The sequence below is a fragment of the Eptesicus fuscus genome, chromosome 16 (genome assembly GCF_027574615.1).
Source record: "Eptesicus fuscus isolate TK198812 chromosome 16, DD_ASM_mEF_20220401, whole genome shotgun sequence".
Taxonomy (NCBI): Eukaryota; Metazoa; Chordata; class Mammalia; order Chiroptera; family Vespertilionidae; genus Eptesicus; species Eptesicus fuscus.
The window spans coordinates 7,842,912-7,858,015 of NC_072488.1; the positions used below are offsets into that span (position 1 = coordinate 7,842,912).

Sequence of the window (15,104 nt, forward strand, 5' to 3'; positions counted from 1 at the left end):
TGGATGACAGAATAAGTACTGTATCTTTCACTCATTAAAATACAGATTGGTGTAATTTAATAAATGAACTTAATACACAGATGTTCCAGGCTGTTGTAGCAGGGTGTATATTAATCAACTTCTTTATATATGATCCTCTTTTATATTTTTTAAAGAAACTTGCAGGAGCCAAGAATTTATTAGATTTGCATGCTCTGGGACGGGGATCCGATGTCAGGTACACGCAGGAGTGTATTAAGATGAAACGGAGCCAGAGTCTGCAGAAGGGCCAGGCCCCCCAGAGGTCATCCCCAGGCTCCCGGCGGGCGCTCCGGGTTGTCTCGCAGCCTGTCCCGCACCAGGTCTGCTGAGTTTGCTTGCTGCCGCCACTGTCCCACGGCCACTCGGAGGTGCCTCTGAAGATCCAGGTGGGAGGTGGTGGCCTTGGGGACTTTGGTAGCCCAGACTGGACAGCGGCTCTGCCTGCAGAGGAGGCCTGCAGCTCACAGGGGCCCCCAGGACCCTTCTCAGGGTCTCTGGCCGCCCCCAACGGCCTCCCAGGCCAGCGTCACCCACCCTCCCTGTCCTCGCCGTCTCTCAGCAGCAGATCTGGGTGGTGCTTTGTTCTCTGTGTGCTGGTTTCATGGGAGGGAAGCCTATCTCGCTAAGGAGACCAAACTGATGACCAGAGCTGTGCCTACTCCAGCTCCCACACTGAGCTTGGTGAACCCAAAGGGTCTGTGCCGGATCCATGTGTCAGAGCCAGGCCCTGCCTCCCGGCTGATGAGGCTTGGGTGGGAGACCCCAGAACCCCAGGTCGGCCACTGTAGAGGGTGCAGGTTGGGACAGGGAGGCAGCGTGAGGACGCGTTAGCGCTCTGGCGAAGGACAGAGAAAGGATGAGAGGGGCGACTTCGTTGCAGTCAACCTCTTCTCTTCTTGCACATCCTGCTGGAGAGTGACCTCAGGGTCAGGGAGGTGGTCCCTGACAATGGGGGGAGGGGGGGTTGGGGGAGGTGCCTCAGGCCGGCAGCTCATGTTTGCAGCCTGCTCTGCCCACACAGAGCACTTAGCTGCCTCTCAGACCCCCTTGGACACTCTCGGTGGTTCTGGAACTATAGTTAGATTGTTTGATGCACCCCACTGGACAGCGACCCCTGCAAAGCCAGGGGCCACAGCTCACCCAATTTATGTAGCCCCCCTCCCTCATCAGAGTTTAGCCCAGGCCTCCCCTCCCCTTCCCCCGTCGCCCACGTAGGTCGCGCAGGTTGGTTTGTCCGCCGCATGCACGTGAGATGAGCCTGTCCCCCAGACCTCGGGCACTGGTGTCCCCCAGCTCCCCCTAAGGATGGGTGCTCCCTGGCAGCTGCAGCCTGAGCCAGCCCGTTCCCCCTGCAGCCCCTCCACACCCCTCGGGGGCTCATCAATCACGCGGCAGGTCCTGCGGGTGGGTAGTGGCGCTGCTGTCACATGCCTGTTTGCAATAAGCCCCGGCCATAATCATTAATCATTCATTGAGGCTGTGGTTAGCGGCCCTCCGTCAAGCGGATGGTTTCAGGTTTTCCAGGCTAAGTGCCTCTCCAGCATCCTCCTCAGCCCTTTCATGTGCGGCCATTTGATGTTCCCTGCACGCCGGGCTGGCCACCAAGCCCAGGCTCTGTTGGTCTGCAGGCTTCCCTCAGGCCCGTGGGAGAGTCCTGGGCCCCAGCTTCACGGCTGCACAGGACATGGAGCTGGGAGGACGAGTGTGTCCTGGGCACTTGCGGAGCGCCCAGTTCCCTGCCTGGCCACGGGGATGTGTGGGAAGGGGAAGGTACCCACTCAGTCCTCTGCAAGCGAGATTGGGTTTATTTGGGTTAGGAGGACTGCAACAGGGCTTCTCAGGAGAATAGCTGCTCGGAACTGGGCGGTGGGGTGGGGAGAGATGTAGGAATCATGGGAGCAGCAGCCACAGCGCGGGAGCTCTGTGTGCAGTGCTGCTGTGTGGTCCTACTGTGTGGTCTGAGCTGGCCCTGAACGAGACTGAAGCCATCGGGTGATGACCTAAAAACAGCGGCAACAATGAAAATCTTTTTGGCCGGAAGAAATGTGAGAAACACTAACTTTACATCGAGTCTGAAGTTGACTGTTTTCTTACTTGCAAAGATGCACAGCACAGAGGACTGGATGGAACTGAGGAAAGTGGGACTAGAGCTCACCTGGGTTCAACCGAGCCTCCCCAAGCGCCTCCCAGGTGCCAGGACCTCTGCCACAGGGGGAGGAAGCGCCCTGGAAATGCACAGACGGAAGTGCCCTGGACACGCACTCTCACCCAGGGCCCCGCCCCTCTGCTCAGCTCCCTGGGTAGGCGTCCTATGTCCTGAGCCGCCAAAGGCAGGGACTGGGGGACGGGGGTTGTCAGCCCTGTTGAAATGTGAAATCGACATTTCATTTCAGTCTGATGTTATGGAGGCTGATACCCCAGCCCCCATGTCAGTGTTCCCCCCAGAAAATGTTTCTTGCCAAGAAATATATTTACTGCGTGTTCATCCATTGAGGCCCTGCTCTGAATAAGGAAAATGCTGGGTGTTCAGCGTCGAGAGAAACTGCACCTGGGTGAGGGGCTCAGGATGGCTGCATATGGCAGGTGGGACTTGGCAGGGCCTGGAAGGACAGGGACAACTCTCCCAGGCAGAAGTGGGGTAGGAGGAGCTGCCAGGTGGATGGCTCAGGGGCATAAGGCACAGAGGACCGCCTGAATCACTGGCGAGCAGGGTCCTGTGCCAGATGGAGGATGGGAGACGAGGCTGGGGGCATAGGCGGGTGGGAACCTGGTGTGCCAGGCTGAGCCTCTAGCCCTGGGGAGCCGTGTTCTGCTCCCAGATCGCCACCCTGCTGACTTCATCCCTGTGTCACCCACACCTCTCATTCCTGCCACCCAAGATATTCTCTACCACCGAAACAGCCTCTCTCCTAAGGCATTTCTCTCCTTGCTTGTCTCGCACCGTCTCCTCCACTCGGGAAACTTTTCCTCTCTTTGCCTCCTGGAGAATTTTTCTTCATCCTTCAAGATCCAGCTCAAGTGCCACCTCTTCTGTGCAGCCTTCTCTGATTGCCACGACCTGCACGAATTACTCCTCCCTCTGGAATCCCACACCGAGGAGCTGGTGCTGCTGTTCACCACTCACTGAAAGCAAGTTTGGGGGTGGGGGCTGGTGAAGAGATCTGTTTCCGCCATGCACTGCCTGGGTAACCACCTCTGTATCCTCATCTGGAAGAGGAAAAAATACTGCAAAGAGTTTCGAGTAGCAAATAAATGGAAGAAATCAAATGACACCTGTCAAGCCTGCTACAGAGCCTGGCCGGGAGTAGCTGCTCAATCCAGGCTCCGCATTCTGTCGCTATCACCGTCAGTCAGTCAGCTAAGGTACGCCTCCACAACGGGGCTGTGAGTCCCACGGGGAGAGCCCCTGTGCCCGGTACCCTCGGCGCCTCGTGCAGTAACTGGCAACCTGCCTGGGCTGCATTCCTTCACCTTGGAGAAGGAGCAAAGCCGTTCGGGGCGATTTGTAGATGTGGAAATCAAGTTTGTTTGTTTGTTTTCCTTATGACTGTTCTGATTAAGCCAGAAACTTCCGGACGTCATACAATTCTCCTATCCCCAGAGAAGGATTTGAATCAAGTATCCTCTTGCTGCAAGGAGAATTAGAGATAATTAGGCCAGTGGTTTTCAAAATTTGTAAAGGACTGGAACCATTTTTTTTCCCCAAATGAAATTTTATAGGGAAGCTTAAGCTACACAAGCAGAGGAAGCATTATTTATGCATATATTAATACTTATTATTGATTAATGATAAATTAATTAAATCACATTTGCAACTATATTTACTTTATCATTTATAAAAATATAAAAGCTCAATAAGATTGTTCTGATTTGCACAAAAACGAGAAATTAGGCCTGCCCTAACTGGTTTGGCTCAGTGGATAGAGCATCGGCCTTCGGACTGAAGGGTCCCAGGTTCGATTCCAGTCAAGGGCATATACCTTGGGGTTGCGGGCACATCCCTAATAGGGGATGTGCAGGAGGCAGCTGATCAATGTTTCTCTCTCATGGATGTTTCTAACTCTCTATCCCTCTCCCTTCCTCTCTGTAAATAATAAAATACATTTTTAAAAAAAGAGAAATTAGGCCTTGTGGTCATCCTTCTTTCAGAATCCAATTTATTTCCACATTTCATTTTGTATTCACAGTCTGGAAAAAAATCTTAATTCACAGCAATGAGTAGATCCAAATGATTACTGTTTGGTAATGGTCTTGCAATTTCAATGCCCTTCAGCTAGTTAGGGGGCAGGAGGAGCTCACCCAAAGTGATCACATACATTATCGTCAGTCTGCACAGTGACAAATGGCTGTCCCATCTTTCACACTTTTACCATGGCTAAGTTTTTTAAATATAAAATTTTAAAATAAAACATTTCTGAGAACTGCAAAGTAACTTCTTGGGTCCTTAGAGCCCAGAGTGTATAATATGAAATAGCAGGTGAGTAAACTGAGGCCTGGGCAGTGACAAGGACACGTCAAGGCCATACAGAGACTCGCTGGTGAGCTGGGGTGAGAACCAAGGCTCCTGTCCCTCAGTGCAGGGCTCTTTCAACTCCATTCTCCATCCCTCTTTCCTCATTTGTATCAGCAAAAGAGGGTTTATGTTGCTATTTGTTTTTAATAAGCTAGAAACTCCACCTCGAGAGCTTGATTTAGATTCGAGGTCTCCTTAGATCCCGGTGGTGAGCACAAAGCAGGCTGCTTCCTGGAGCCACTGGAGGGGAGCAGACTCGGAAATCGGCCGTGTCTGCTCCCCTCTCATAGAGGATTCTGCCCTGGTGATGGCTCATCGGAGTGGATTCGGCCAAGGGGCCTACATAGTAATGTTGACTTCATGTTTGTTCATCTGTCAGAAAAGTAGAAAGCAAAGCTGGTAATTTGTGTTAACTAAGCTCTTTCATTATCAGAGCTCCAGGGAAAGGGTGGGGCACAGCACATTTTCTCCCACAGCTGTCCCGGATCCCAAGGATGATTGGTGTCGTTAAGGAGAAATTCTAATAATGCGGAGCGTATGGAAAAGTTTAAGGCAAAGATGATGGGTCATTTTCCAAGTGTTCGGGTTGCATATCGAGAGCTGTGCAGGTTCTTTTCCCAACTCCGGCTTTTCCTGGCTGGGCCCGCCTCCCAGTGTGCCTCCGGGAGCTACGGTCGTGGCCTCTGCGAATTCCCAGCTCATGGGCGACACCTCCCCACTGAGGAAGAGAGTCACGGAGGGACCCCACATTTCCCGCTCTTCACCCAAGAAGGCAAGAAAAAGCCTTGCTCTGGAATGTGTTGGATGTTTACTCACAGCTGCTACAGTCCCTTCTTCCGCCTCTCACTCCTGACCTCGGTTTCTGATTGGCAGGTGCTCAGCACCCAATTCCCGGCAGCATTTTAAGGGTGACCCTTCTGTCCTAAGGCAGCCCTTTCTGGGACTGTTTGCAGAGAGAACAGGCTAACGGTCCCCCTTGGACCTCTCCATTCCCAGGCATGCTTTCTTCTGTTCATCCAAGAAGGCTTGAAACCCTCGCCAGGAGACAGCCTCTCTAGCTGTCGCTGGAATTGAGGTGGGAGATGCTGATGCCTCAGATGAAGGAGCTAAAGGTCTGATTGCCATGATGGAGCAAGTGGCTGGCATTGCCTCTTCCTTGACAGCAGATATTTCGATGGAGTCTAGAAATCATGAGGGCCCCAAGAGGCCCGAACTGTGGAACAGGATCACTGAGAAGAGAGGAGAGGAGAGAACAGGGAAGCTTGAGGTCCTCAGGTGGACTAGGCCTCCTGACCTATTTTGCTCCAGGAAAAAGCAGGAGGGGAAAGAGCCTGATGCTGTGGAGCATTGTGAGGTGAGGCTATTTTCTGCACCTCGGGACAAGGGGTTCAGACCATCCTTACCTAACAAGGGTGACGTTGATTCTTCAACTTGCAGCAGATATCCTCTCTTTGTGAAAAGGCTTTGAGCTGAGCTTTTCTAGCAAATTTCAGACAGGATTTGAGTCACAAACACAGAAAGTGATTTACCCCCACACCTGTAAGAACACATCTGTGATGCAAAGCAAAATTCTAATTGGGCCTCAAGAATAAATGCAGAAGAACAGAGATTTTGTTCCTTGTCAGAGAATAAGGCATTTCTTCCATATAAATAATCTTTGTTGATCTGAATGATGTTGCATTTATCGCTTAGATGCAGGGACCTGTAGTGGAAGAGGGTGAGAGGAATGTCAACTTATTGGTCTTCAACATAGTCACCCCATCGACCTTGAGTTTCAGCAGGTCCAGCATGGCTGAAGACACAACTTGGGCTGATGTACTATAACCAAACTTAAAGGAAAATGTCACCCTTTGAGACCAATACGTGCATCATTGTGAGGGCTGCTGGTCATGGGTGTGGGTGACAACACCCCTTCCCCACGATTTTCTTGGCTAATTAGGAACATCTCAGTATGGCCATGACTCCCAAGCATTTGGAGACAAGGGAAAGCTGAACACCTCTCCCTTTATCAGATGCAAATCATCTTTCTGAGGAAGTTGTACATGAAGAGTTATAGGCAAGCCTGACAAATTAAACCGGGGTCAAGATGTTTGCCAGTGAGTCTTTAAAAAAGAAAAAGAATTGCTCTTTCTCATGGAGCTTTGGTTGACCTTTATGTGTGAGGGGGTGGAAGTGTCCCCAGGAAATCTCACAAAACCCACAGGAAACTGTTGACAGGCTCCCAGGGAACTGGGTGTGTGTTTGTGTTCTGCAGGCAGAGAGTAACAGATGGGCTTTGACAAACCTCAGGCAGAGGGGCACAGTCTTCCAAAGGCAGGTCTCTCACCTTGTGTTTTCTCACTGGTGGAATTACAAGCCCACACTGCAGTGTTTCTGGGCACCCTGGTGGGGTTTGATGGCCATTTTAAAGAAATTATAAAGGGCAGCCAACGGGAGTCAGGAGCCCTGTGTGTTTAGGCAAGTCACATAACCTTTCATTCTTGCTTTTCTTCTTTGTGAATAACCCAAAAGCCCCATCTACACCACTGTTGTGAAAACTGGATGGGCCACTGGAGCTGTGAACCACTTTGTAAGTAAATCGGAGTCTGCGATGACACAGCTGCAGGAACTCAGTGGGGCCATAACAGAGAGGGCAGGCTGGGCAGGGCTGTGATATCACAGGGCTCGATCTCAGGAAGCCTAGGTGAGCAGGGAGCCATTACATTGATTCCAGAGAGTAAAGGCATTGTCTGTGACTCCAGACATATGCTATCTTCATGGGAGGTCCACTCCTCCTTTGCATTCCAGCCTTAGAGGTCTTCTGGTCCAATAGGAACAAAGAGCAGCTACGAGATAGAGCCACTGTGCTAATCCCCCCAGGGCTTCCTGAGCATGTGACCAGAGGCAACACCTCCTTTCTGAAATGTGTAGGGTCCAGCACATTGAACCAGAGGTCAGAGGAACCCTCCCATCCCTGAAGTCCTTGCTGCCCAATTCTTCCTACGGCGCATGCTAGGACATCCAGTGAGAACTGCAGGGGTGGGCTCCATCAGGCAAAGCACAATTGGCAGTAGTCCAGAAAAACTTTTGAAGGTGGCTTGTCTTTTCATTGACAATTAACCTGAAATGAAATCATGAAAGTTGCTGAATTCTGTGCAGTCTAGGGTGCACTTGTCTCCAGTGTTCAGCTGGCTTGGCCATGACTCAGGATCATAACCTCTGTGGGTCACCAGAGCAGAGACTGCAGAGCCCCTGAAATCCAAGTCTGGGCTGACATCAAGCCATTCGTATTTTTGAGATCCTTGAAATTTCTGGGCTGGGTATTTGGCTAATGGAGGTGGTCAGCATCAACCCTCTCCTCTCCATGCCACCACCATCAGAGAAATCTAGGACTCTGGTCCAGTTAATTTCCCAACAGAGGTCAGAGTTGGAGCTCTCCAAGGTGCTGATGGCCAGGCCAACTCCCCCAAAGGGCGTATATTACACTGCAAATGTGCCATGGAGACCACCTAAGTCAGCTGGGGGATCTTTCTTTGCCTCCATTCTTATGACACAGAGGACTTTCTGATACCCTTGAATGGAAGAAGATGGAGCTCAGGTTCTCCACTTTGGGGTGGGAAGATTGACCAAAAGCTCTGAGCAGACCTGAGAATGTCAGAGTGATGCACCTTTAAGATACTTGGAGGAGCCTGGCTTAGGAAATATTTTGAAAGTAGCAATCCTTGAGCCAAATTTGACCACACCAGTCTATTCTCATAACCTCTGAGAGGTATAAAAATGCTTCTTTTAGCAAGAGTCTAACATGAGGGACAACGTGGGACATCCTCTTGGTAGACTGTTGGTGTGATCACTGAAATCAGTTGGGGGCTGTTTGAGTAGTTAGGCCAGAGAAGTCCTGAATTATAGAAATAATTTTATCACTGGGAGAGTCCTAAGAGGCAACATCAGTAGGACTTGGTGATTATTGGATGTGGCAGGGGTAGGAGGGGAATGATCCAAATTAATGGCTTGGGAAAACTGAGTAGATGGTAATGCCCTTTGCCAGGAGAAGAATCGGGGTTTTTTGGGGGAGGGGATGATTAGTTTATTCACGTTGAGTGTGAGGTGCTAGTGGTACTTCCAGATAGATTGTCCAGGAGTTGGGTACATAGTTCTGGAGCTCATCGAGAGGTCAAGCCCGCAATAGAGATATGGGAATCATCCAGGAAGAGGATATGGTTTAAGAGATGAGATTAAGTCAATCAGGGAAAATGTGAAGAGTGGGAGGAGAGGAGGAATGAGAACAGAACCTTGGTGGAATGTCTACATCTTCTGGGTGTGCTGAGGCAGAGGTGCTGCTAAGTGAGTCTGCCACAGAGCTTGCATCATCTGCTCACAGACCGCTTCATCACCAACCCGACATCATTCCCAGTACCTCCTCCCCACTCTCCTCTGACATATATACCATCATGTGCCCAATAAAGATGTTTTGATCAACAATAGATTGCATACATGACGATGGCCCCATAAGATTATAATGGAGCTGAATTTCCTGTAAGAAATGGAAGGATCCATGGTTCAGAAGGAATTCTTTTTTCTCTGAGGGAGCAGTATCTGCAGGGATTGGCCAAAGATTCCCTCTCACTTACAGCATCTCAGTTTTGAGTGCACAGGTGACATCCCAATCAGTCAGCCTCTGACCTGTTTCACATGGAGGAACCTGTCCCCCCAGTGCTACACACTCAGAGGGCTGCTCCAGCCTCCCAGATGTAGCTGGATGGTCTTCAAAGAAATTGCTGTAAATTCTTTGTGGAGGACCCAAGACCCTGTACAAGGACACAGGTCGAGAGACGCTACCTTCACAAGTATTAAGTGCCTCTGCCACTGTAGTAAAAGGTTTCTGAGGTAGTGTGGGGTTAGCCTGTCATTGTACATTGGAAATGTTTTCAGATTGTAATGAGGTAAAGCAGTGATACATTTTATTTATTTTTTTTTTTAATCAGTTCAATGTGGGAGAGAGCCCTTTGTGCTAGAGAGGATCAGTGGAACCAAAAACAAAGAGGGCTTGTGGGACAGTGTTTATGAAGTCTACATGAGTGTGCAGTAATGCTCTAGTCTTTCACATCAATCACCACCTCGCTGAGTAAATTCCAGTCCTGCAGTATCCATTCTTGGTAAGTACCCTATACAGGTGTACCATCTTTTATCTTTTATACCATATTTTTACCATGTCTTTTCTATGTTTAGATATGTTTAGATACATAAATACCACTGTTACTATTGTGTACAGTATTCAGTATAGTAGCATGCTGATAGACTGGTAGCTAAGGAGCAGTAGGCTATATCATATAACCCAGGTGTGTAGTAGGCTAAACCACCTTGATTTGTATAAGTGCACCCTAAGATGTTCACACAATGATGAAACCACCAAATAATGCATTTCTTAAAGTGTATTCCCCTCGGTAAGTGATGCATGACTATATATAGAGAGAGATATGTAGATATAGATACAGATATAGATATATAGGGGATAGAGATAGATTTATTTTAATGAATTCGCTCATGTGATTATGGAGGCGGACAAGCCCAGAATCTGCAGGGTTGGCCAAGAGGTTGGAGACCCAGGAGAGAGTTGATGTGAAAGTCTCGTGTCTGAAGGCAGTCTGGAAGCAGCATTCCTTCTTTCTTGGGGACGCTAATCTTTTTTTTCCTCTTAAGACCCTCCACTGATCGAATGAAGCCCACCTACATTACGGAGGGTAATCTGACTTATTCAAAGCCTACTCATTCAAATGCAAATGCAACCTAAAAAAAACATACACACACAAAACCTTCACAGCAACATCTAGACTAGTGTTTCACTGAATATCTGGGTACTGTCGCCTACTCAAGTTGATGCATAAAATTAATCATTACAAGGTGAGATACCCAATGGGAACCTAATACCCAAGTCCAGATGAGGTTCAATAAATAACAAATAAAGAATTACCTATTCCTTCCAGGCTGCTCTACTGGCCCAGAGGCCCCTCCTTCTCACCCTGATCACCACGCGCATGCACTCAGCGTATGGAGGGGCAGGGCTGTTGGTGCCCTGGTCAGGGGTTTGTCCATATCACCATCTTATCACATTTGCTCGGTCCAAGCTGATCTTTCTGGTTTCTCCCGTCTCATTCTCACGTCAGGCCCCCTTTCCTCTGACACCCCATTTTGGACACCCCTCTTCTTTGCCCTCTACCTGGAGATTCTCCTTCACATTGGATTCTGGTGTTTGACACATTGCACTTTCCAGCAGCAGGTAACGGAAGCCTCGGCTCCCACTCTGCCCCATCCTGTCTCACAGGTATAGGAAGATTATAAGACTAAAAAAACATTCTCATTTCCATTTCAAAGTTGGAAAATGTGAGATGGAGAGGAATTGAATTACTTGCCCCCAAAACATCTTTCAGAGAAAATCTAGGGCTGCCAACAATGGGGTTTTCTGCCTACTCACACCATTCCCCATCTGTGTCGAAATCCTCGGTGCATTTTTCAAGCTTAGTGTCCAAGACATCTCCAGCCTAATAAGAATAAGGTGCCCTGGGCTGGTTCCCAGCCAGGGCGGGAGTGAGCAGATACGCATTCCTTTGAAGCCAGTTTCAGATTCTGGAATGCGTTCCTGGAAACCACACAATCTCAGGAGAGATTCATCACCTCCTGGCGCTGCCTGAGGACTAGGTCAGGACAGGGGCCCTGGACCCCTGAATGAGACAGTGTCTGCCCAGCTTAGCAGCTTCCTGTGTGGTGACTGCAGGATTTACTCAGTCGGCCTGGGCCAGATCTGGCTGAGGTTCAGAGTGAACCCCCTCCTTGTCTCTCCCCCCATCCTCCTCTCTCCTCACCCCCATACGTACTCCCCTACAAAGCATGAGGGTGAGGTTTTAGGTATCGGGGCAGGAGGTCCAGGAACAGAGGCACAGTGGAGAAACTCCTCTCACGGCGTGGAACTGGAGACATTCTCTCGTCCAGCACCGGGGAGAATTGGCTGCCCCCCTTGCATAATGACACTGAGGTGTCTTAGGAAGGCAGCTCTGGGGCGGTCCTGTGAGCACTGGGGAAGGAGTCAGGGGCCTTGAGAACATGCCTTGATTATGCTGTTCCCTTCCTGGTGCCCTCAGGCAAGTCACCAAGTCAGAGAAAGGTGATGCCAGATGTGCCCTCGGGGATCACCTTGCTGTTCCTCTCTCTGTACAGATGCGGAGGCTCGAAGAAGTCACAGTCATGGTTAAGGTCCCAGACTGAGGTGGCAGAACCAGAACTAGAAATAAAGCGTCCCGACCGATACATTTTCCGTTATTGCCTCCGTTCCTACTTGATTTCTCTGGTCCTCAGATTTTCTCACCTGTCAAATGGGGGCCGGTAACATCTGCCTCTCGGGGCCATTGTGAAGCTCAAATGCAATCATGGATAGAAAAAGGTCTAAAAAGGTGAAAGTGTTATGTCCTCTGGGGACTCTTGGATCCCAGGAGTGGCACCTACTTATGTGTCCTGATCTGGGTATGTTTGCCTTCCCATGTCTGACAGAGCCCAGCAAGGATGGAGGGATGAATGCCAGGGTGAGGGGGCTGTGAGGATGCCCCGCTGGAGCTCATGGGCGTGTCATAGTTGGTGTTAAAATACTGAGACACTTGGTGCCCCATTCTTCCTGAGTGTCCTCTGCCACTGTGGCCTCTCCCCCCAGTAATTGCTAGACCTCTTCACAGTCCACCAGTTAAAGGGTAGACTCCTGGGAGAGCAGGAGGTCTCTGAGGGCCCTGATCCAGCCCTACTACCAGTTGCCATCCATTCCGATTGGTCAGTGCTCATACCGTGTCATGTATTTTGGTTACCTACTGACACGCAGCAAACCACTCTGAGACTTAGTGGCTTCAGACAGTAATTTCTTATTATTGGTCAATGTTCTGTGGGTGGACCGGCTTGGAGGGATGGGTCCCCCTCGGGGTCTCTCCTGTGACTGCAGCCAGATGGTGGTCAGGACTGACATCATCTGAAGGCTCAGCTGGGCAGGGCATCGAACATGGTTCATTTCTGTGGCTGGCAGTGGGCTCTGGCTGCCAGCTGGGAGCTCAGTGGGGCTGTCACCCAAGGGGAGTGCCTGCATTTGCCTCTCCGAGTGGCTTGGGCTTCACACAGCATGGTGGCTGATTCCCAGAGGGAGCATCCCAGAGCCAGCGTGTCCAAGGCAGGATGCAGAACGGATCTCATGCCGTCTCTGCCACAGTCAACTTGTCAAAGCCGTCCAGGATCCTCCTGGATCCAAGAGGGCGGGAGCGTGCCTAGATCACCATGCAGAAAAGCATGCAGGTAGGAGAGAGAGATTGTTCCATTTACCTTTGGAAGATATAATCTGTCTGTATCACTGTGGGAACAGCTCACCAGGCTGGCCTTCAGTCTTTCTGGTGTCCCCCTGCCTTTCCTTTTACAACCCTTTCTCCCCCACCCCCAACAAGGCAGGCCCCTGTCAGCTGCGTTGGAGAAGCCCCTCCCCACTCCTGAGCTCCCTCTCCTCTTTTCAAGTCTCCACCAGAGAAAAGAGCTGACAGTTCTTCACACTCTCGCACTAAAGCCCTCCACAGGTACTTCTGACCATATTAGCATCAACTATGATAGCGTGCTCCATTTTCTGACCGCACCAGAGGGTACTATTGACCTCAGGAGTGTGAAAACAACCAGTGTGAAATCTCACTCCCCGCCCCCCCCCCCCCCCACCACCCATGTGTGCTGCTGAGCAGGGGCTGTGCCGTGGCAGGAAGCATCGCTGTCAGAGGTCTTCCGGAACACTTTGGCCCCCACAGACACACAGTGGTGAGTCATGAATGAGCCATCTGAAAGGGCTTGGCCTCCCCTGACCAAGTCCAAGCCTATGTCCTTGACATCAAACCCTGACTGCTGCATGCGGGTCCTGTCTACCTGAGCTGGGTCTGGATAATCCCTCCTGCTGCTCAGAAAGGCTATACTTGGAATCACCCTCAACCATCATTATTCTCTAGAGCAAGGGTGGGGAACGTCCGGCCCGTGGGCCATATAGGGCCCTGGACATCACTTGGTCTGGCCCTGCCAAGGCATTAGGGGTGAGTTAATTAAATGTTTGATCAAATGTAGCAGGCTAATTTTTAAACTGATAATTTTGTATGGCCTGCGAATGATGCTATAAATATCCAAATGGCCCTTGGCAGAAAAAAGGTTCCCTACCCCTGCTCTAGAGTTTGCCTGTTTTCCTTCCCCCACTCTGAACTGTGGGTCTGTCTGCAATCCGAGTCTCTGCCATGTGCTTCTGCCTAGCACTTCTCTCTGTCGAAACTTGGCCAAGCTGTCTCCGGGAGAAGAATTCGTATGACCTTCCATTCCACTGAGGAAAAAACAAGTGGCTCTTGGTCCTGCTCCCATCCAACCAGACCCCGATGTGCTTTTTAGCGGAGGAAAAAATCTGTTATTCATAAAGAAAAACAAAGGATGATAAATTATGGGACCTTGTAAAATACATGAGCATGAAGCCACACTTTCTTCTGGATAATTGAATTTAGAGTGACACCGGCCAGGCTCTGCAGCTTGTGCAGGAATGCCAGCCTCCCCGGGTTGTTTCTCATTCTTTCACTGCGATCCCCCCAAGGCCCGGCCAAGTCCGAGGGCCCCCGCTGTCTCCAGGCCAGAACGTGTTGTCATCTTGTCCACAGTTTCATGACTTGCTCTGAATTAGGAGCTTCATTAAAATGATATGTCTCTCCCCACGTTGTAAGTGACAAGTGACCTTCTAGCAAAATGTGGCCTCATTAGACGACAGGAAAGAATTAAATACCAGGATGCAGGGTGGTAACATTTTTGATATTTATGAAGGTCAAGTGAAAGGTGAATAATATAACAAGAGTATTCCACTTAAAGTCAGACCAGTGTTCCCGGAAATCATTGCCACGGCTGCTCTTTGGCGCTATAGGAAATGGGTTTTCTGTCGACTTTGCTTGGGTTGCAAGGTTGTGGGCTGTCCATGGTGTGCATGGAACCACTCGCCGTATTTTAATTATAATTGGAAGACTGGTTTGGGGAAAATGTCCAGAAATAACTTGTTTCTGCCAACCATCATCATCTTCCGTTCCGACCAATTCCCTGGTTAACTGGTGTTTTGCCAAAAAGAGGTCTCAGGAGACAGGCAGCTTTGCTCATCCGAGAATCCCTGCGATCTGCCTCTCCTGGACTTCTTGTCTCTGCAGACCTCGTGTTTATCTCTTCAAGTAATAGAAGAAATTTGGTTCTCAAAGCCATGCTCAGAGCAGTCCTTACTCAAGGGAGTGAGGAAGGATGAGGAAGGGGCTTTGGGTCTCAAGGAGCTTGGCACTCTGATTGACGTGACCCCAAGATCTGAAGGCTGTTGGAGCAGGAGGTGTTGGTGGGATGAAGGATGCTGAGACTCACTGGGGGTGGTCCATTCGAGGTCCAAGAAGTTTGTGCTCTCAGTTCCCCAGCATCTTGGGGATTCCGGGGGTAGGGTCTCCATGCAGGACCGTGCAGGTTTGACTCAAGGATACCCAGTCAAAGGGATGAGCAGTGGGTGAGTTCTAGCTTGTGTTCCGCTTGCCAGGCT

At 50.1% G+C, this 15,104-nt stretch overlaps 1 long non-coding RNA gene across 1 annotated transcript in view; it reads left to right on the forward strand.

The window, feature by feature from the left end:
• Nucleotides 1–11,802, forward strand: part of LOC114230234 (uncharacterized) — a 35,836-nt gene extending 24,034 nt beyond the window's left edge. Inside the window, exons 2-3 of the long non-coding RNA XR_003616089.2 lie at nucleotides 9,496–9,666; nucleotides 11,723–11,802. This is a non-coding gene — a long non-coding RNA (uncharacterized LOC114230234). The remainder of the gene's footprint in view (nucleotides 1–9,495; nucleotides 9,667–11,722) is intronic.
• The last annotated feature ends 3,302 nt before the right edge of the window (nucleotides 11,803–15,104 follow it).